The sequence below is a fragment of the Aedes albopictus genome, chromosome 1 (genome assembly GCF_035046485.1).
Source record: "Aedes albopictus strain Foshan chromosome 1, AalbF5, whole genome shotgun sequence".
Taxonomy (NCBI): Eukaryota; Metazoa; Arthropoda; class Insecta; order Diptera; family Culicidae; genus Aedes; species Aedes albopictus.
The window spans coordinates 307,687,540-307,693,539 of NC_085136.1; the positions used below are offsets into that span (position 1 = coordinate 307,687,540).

Genomic DNA, 6,000 nt, shown 5'->3' on the forward strand with positions numbered 1-6,000 from the left:
TTCTGGAAGAAGGCTAGAAGAAATTCTTCGAAAAATCTAAAAGGGGAACTCTTGATGTAATCCAAAATTTTTTTTTTTTTTTTGAGGAATCCGAGCATGAACTTCTGAGGGAATTTTTGGAGTGCCAGAAACATTATTGAACGAATACCAGAAGGAATCTCTTGGATAAACCTAAAAGCAGTTCTGACGGAATTTTATGAGATTGCAGAAAGGCCGCATGGGATTTCCCAATGAAAAAGAAACTCGTGGAGGAATCGTTCCAATGGAAATCTCAAAGCGACTATTGAAAAATTCCCTAGGGAACTTCTGATGGATTTTCCGAAGGAGCTCCTGGAGAAATCTCAAGAAGACGTTCTGAGAAAACCCTCAAAACATGTTTTTTAAAGATTTCTAAATGACTACAAGGTTTCATAGAGGAATCTCGCAAACATACTTGAAGAAATTTCAGGAGAAATCTTAGAAGGAACACATTGAAGAATCTCGAAGGAAACAATCGTAAGAGATTATCTAAAGTCTACATAAATCTTAGAAGATTTTTTACAGAAATCAAATGTTGGAGAATTCTGGAAAAAAGTCTCTTTAATAAAGACAAATCATTCAATCAATTCTGGAATGTATATCTTTTTTCTTGTTTCCTTTTTGAAAGGTTACTAGCCGGTCGCTGAATAGCGCTGACACCTCTAAACTAGGCCTTGGATAGAACAGGACATAATCTCTCTGAAGCAGTTTACCAGACGTGCACGGATGGGGTGGCATCCAAGAAGACACTGTTGCAAACTGACTTGAAAGGTTACGGTAGAAAGTGTGAAAATTTGTTGCTAAGGTGTATTTAGTCCGTTATGTTCTCGTTTTTTTTTCTGTATTAACGAGATTTTTAACCCTAGGCTAGTTCATCTCGGAATAAGGTTCTCGTTAATTTATCAATTGTTTACCGTAGATTTCAAATTTAGATAGTGTTACTGCTTTGCTATTTGTCTTATCGAACGAAAGATGTACTTTCTACTCTTTTTGTTTTTATTCAAATTGTTCAGACTCGATTGGCCCTCCACACTAGCTTCAAAACTGATGAACCCTTTGCCAAAAACGTTTTGCTGAATGCTGCAACTCTTCTTCCTACTATTACTATTACTACTTACTACATTGACTGCCATTTGAATTATTAGGTTTTGCTCCACAGAACAAAGAATACAGAGAAATTATTGCTTTTCCCAGGAATCCCTCCATGAATTCCTTCAGGAATTCCTTCAGGAATTCCACTAAGAATTTCTCTTTAGATTTCTTAAAAAGTTCCTCCAGACAGTCCTCCAATAATTTCTCAGGAGATTTTTCCTAGAATTCCTTCAGGACCAACTCCCTGCGTTCCTCCGGGGTTTTCACTAGATATGCTTCTAGGAATTTCTCAAGTAATTTCTTCAGAAATGTTTCCATGCTTAACCTAGAAAGTCTCTAGGGAGTTCTGCTGGGTTTCTCCAAGAATTTCTCCAAAGAGTTTAAACAGGCATTTCCCAAAGACTTCCTTGATGAACAGCTCCAGAGATTTTATCCGAAGATTTCTCCAGGAGTTCTAATTATGATTTCTGCAGGAATTCCTTTTCAGATTCCTGTTGAAATTCCTCCTGAGAGGAATTCTTCCAGGATTTTTGTTTTCAGAGATTTTCCAATGAATTTCTCCATGGATTCGTTCAGGGATTCTCCCACGAAGTTCACAATTTTTTCATAGATTTCTCTAGGGATTCTCTAGGGATTCCAACAGGAATAACTCTCAGGATTCATTCAAGGTTTTTATCCTCTTAGAAATTCTTCTAGAGTGTCCTCTGGGAATTTCTCCATGCATTAATGCACTAATAAGCATGACTTTTGCATGAACTTCTCTAGGGATTCTTCCAGCGATTTCTACAGGGATATTATTTTTTTTTTCATTTATTATTTTTGTTTTCAGAGATTTTCCAATGAATCTCTCCATGGATTCCTTCAGAGATTCTCCCACGAAGTTCACAATTTTTTCATAGATTTCTCTAGGGATTCTCTAGGGATGCCAACAGGAAAAACTCTCAGGATTCATTCAAGGTTTTTATCCTCTTAGAAATTCTTCTAGAGTGTCCTCTGGGAATTTCTCCATGCATTAATGCACTAATAAGCATGACTTTTGCATGAACTTCTCTAGGGATTCTTCCAGCGATTTCTACAGGGATATTTCCACAAATTCTCTAGAAGTTTCTTTACTGATTCCTTCGGGAAATCCTCCAGGGAAATTTAAGCATAGTTTTACTGAAAAAACATGGCTTACAGATTCGAAAGAGTAGAAATGAAAGCCATCAAACTCGCTACCAACCCGTGTCGGATTATGCAGGACTATATCATGCAAAGTGTAACTTTGAACACAGTCATTGATTCAAGCTTCAAATACAGGTCAAATCCGATTATCAGGATAATTTAAACGTCCGGATAATCGACTTTTTTGTCGTGTGGTTTTAGCTTTTTTGTTACGGCAACTTCACTGATGTTTTTTTAGTATATTCCTCCAGAAATTCCGTCTAAGAATTTCTTCTTTTTTCCTTCCGAGTATTCGTTCAGATTATTTTGGGGTTTCCATCTGGAAATTTCTCCAAACATGTCTTCAAAAAATTCTTTAGGGTAGCGTAGGGAAATTTATTCTGGCATTTCTCCAGAAATTCCATCCAGGGATTTCTGCAGGAACTTCAGCAGGATTCCCAGAATGGAGCTCCTAGAGGGTTCTGATGAAGATGGTTGTGTACCAACTATCAGCGCAAGAATTATCTATGACTGCAGAGTTAAATCGGAAGGGAATGATCTACCTGATGGTCTGTTGTAGCGGGGTAAGCTCCCAGAAGGAGCTTCTGGAGGCTTCGCATGAGAAACTCTAGAAGGAACTCTCGGCAGAATTCTAAAAATATCTTCAGAGGATTCCCACAATAAGCTTCTGAAAGATTTCCGAAGGGAACTCTAGGAGGGCTTCCAAAAGTTGATTCTGAAAGATTTCCAGAAAGAACTCCTGAAGGATTCTCAGAAGGGACTTTTGGAGGATTCCCCGAAGGAACTCCTGGTGGATTCCCAGAAAAATATACTAAATGGTTTCCAGAAAGAAATTCGGAGTTTTTCCAGCAAGAAATACTGAACGAGCCCCAGGAGGGAGTTGCAAAGGATTCCCTGACGGGACTACTGGTGGATTTTGGAAATAAACTGCAGAAAGATCCGCAGACGAAACTCAAGAAGCAAACCCATTAGGGAATCCTGGAGAAATGTCAAATGTGATTCTGGAGGGAATTCTACACAAGCTCTTGGAACGATTTAAGAACCAAGGCATGAATGAACTTCAAAAAAAAAGCCTGCAGGAATTTTGACAAGAACTCCTATTATTGGAATCCCAGGAAAAACTACTGCAGAAATTTCAGAAATGTCTGCTGCAAAAATTCTTGGACGTGTAAAAGAAAGCCAGAAGAAATTCTTTAAAGAATCCCAGAAAGCACTTCTTATGCAATCTCAGAAGAAAATTTGGCAGTATTTCTGAGAGAAGCCCAGAAGAAACTCCCGGAGGATTCTCAAGAGAAACTGCTGAGGGAATTACAGAGAAAAATTATTTCGGTAGGAACTTCTGAAGAAAATCCCAGAGCAATTCCTAGAGGGATTTCTGGAGGAGCATCAGGATGAATCTCAGAAGAAATCCTTTGGAGAGGTTTCAAGAAGATCTCTTGAGCAAAATCCAAAAGTATTACCAATTCCATAGTGGAACAATTGAATAAATTTCCGTATAACAACTAAGACCAAGGGATATCAGAAAAAATCTCATAGAGAAATTAAGAGTTTTCGGTGGAACTCCTGAGAGAATTCATGTAAAAAACTACGAAAGTAATTTGAGAATAAATACGTGGATGAATTCCAGAAGTAACCTTTGGAGGGATCTCCTAAGGAACATCTTGAAGAATCCAAACAGAGCATCTGTGTTGCAAAAGACAACGAAGAAGAACTGTACAAAACAATAGGAATCTCGGTAGGTACTTATTGAGGAAGCTTGAAGGAACTTCTGGAGGATTTTCTAAAAACTTTATGTGAGAATCACCTAAAGAATAACAAAAGAAACTCATTGAGGAGTTACCACAATACTTCTTATCAAATTCTAAGAGAGTTGTACAAGATTTGGATGAAAGTCCGCGTGCACACAATTCTGTGGCACACTGCTGCGGAATCCCCTTCTTCTTGTTCCTTCTCCACGTTCTGTTCTGACTCTGACCGACCGACCAAAGACGAAGACGACGACGACTGGTTTGAGTCATGAACATTCAATTTTCTCCATCTTGGCCCTGCCACAATCCCTCCTCTTCCCTGTCGTCTTGCCCATGCCAGAATTGTATGTTTGTCAACTGGTTTCCTCCTGCCTGCCTGCCTGCTGGACCATCGGTCCACAAATCTTCTGCCAAAAAAAACTCTCACATCGCAAAGATTCTTACCTGATTTGTGTGGGTATTGGCCTCCGGAAGCAAGTCTGCACCGCTTTCACGTCAAAAATAGTATCCAATTATTAGTGGGGTTTCACCCTGCTGGTACTTCTCCGCTCACGTCACACCGCACTCTCCGGCTCCCAGATCACTGTGTGCACTTCTTTCCCCCAAGGCTATCTTCCCCTGCACTGCACTCTTCGAGCCACACAAAATCCTCCCAGCTCACTGCGATCTTTACCTGGCTCGCGCACAGCACGGCAGCACACACAATAATTTCCGTCGTCAACACATCCAGCTGGAACTCGGCTCGCACTATTTTGACAGGCCCGCAATCTCCTTCGAACAACAATCCTTCACCTTCCCCCCGAAAGTAGCAGAAAGATAAAATCGCGCACGGTTCGTTCGATCCAACTCCGGTTTCCCTCGAATCCGGATTGACCACTATCGTCCCCCGTTCCCGACCGACCGACCGATGAGACGTCAGCAAACCGCGTACCGCGTCGCACAACACTTTATTCGCACTTGATGGTGACTGACTGCCGCAGCAACTACAAAAGCTAGGTACCGAATCGAACCCCGAACCGAACCGCGGCGGCGATCGACCGAACAACTGCACTGAACACTCGGAAATGATGGGAGACGGCCGTGTGTGCGACGTTCGACGACGGACTGGCGCAACGTACATTTACGACCAGGTAAATATTCTTCAGAAGGGAAACAAGTGAGAAAAAGGTAATGTTAAATTGCTAGATAGGTAATGTAACTTGCACAAATTATTAGCAAATAAATTTAAAAGACTTACCTATAAAACATTCTCAACAGATTTACATTTTTTAAAACATAATCTAAATAATAATATCCGTATTACGGAATACCTGAGAAATGTAATTAACACGCGATTACAATACCTTGTACATTGATAAGTACATTGGAACTGCCTGGCGCAGGCGATAACCACACGCACACAAACGCACAAAAAAGCTGACTGATGTCGGATTACACCGACTACACGTACACCGCGCACTTTACGGACCAGCAGAGCAAAACGGACAACAAAAAATGCACTTCTTGCGTTACATTTCTAATGGGCCTGTTTGCGAAACTTGAACAAGATTTTGAATCTGTTGGTGTTCAATTTGATTAGGACGTAAATATGTGCCCATGATCCATCCATCCATCGATCCAGGTTTTCTCCACAGAATCCCTGATGGGTTCTCTACATATTCTCTACACAGAATCCCGAAGGAGGTTCTACACAGAATCACAAAGGGGATTCTACGCAGAATCTCGAAGGGGATTGTACACAGAATCCCGAAGGGGATTGTACACAGAATCCCGGAAGGGGATTCTCCATAGAATCCCGGAAGGGGATTCTCCACAGAATCCCGGATCGGGGATTCTCTACAGAATCCCGAAACGGGGATTCTCCGCAGAATCCCGGAACGGGGATTCTCCACAGAATCCCGGAACAGGGATTCTCCACAGAATCCCGGAACGGGGATTCTCCACAGAATCCCGGAACGGGGATTCTCCACAGAATCCC

General features: G+C 41.1%; 1 protein-coding gene across 6 annotated transcripts in view; it reads right to left on the reverse strand.

The window, feature by feature from the left end:
* The window catches only part of LOC109408278 (E3 ubiquitin-protein ligase RNF19B), a 289,705-nt gene extending 284,606 nt beyond the window's left edge, over nt 1-5,099 (reverse strand). For 4 of the 6 annotated variants that reach the window (XM_062847106.1, XM_062847102.1, XM_062847105.1 and 1 more), the window contains exon 1: nt 4,696-5,099. The gene's annotated coding sequence lies outside the window, so the exon portion shown is untranslated. Of the gene's footprint in view, nt 1-4,466 lie in introns of all 6 variants that reach the window. The other 2 variants (XM_062847104.1, XM_062847099.1) reach the window with 1 other exon arrangement.
* Between the last annotated feature and the right edge of the window lie 901 nt (nt 5,100-6,000).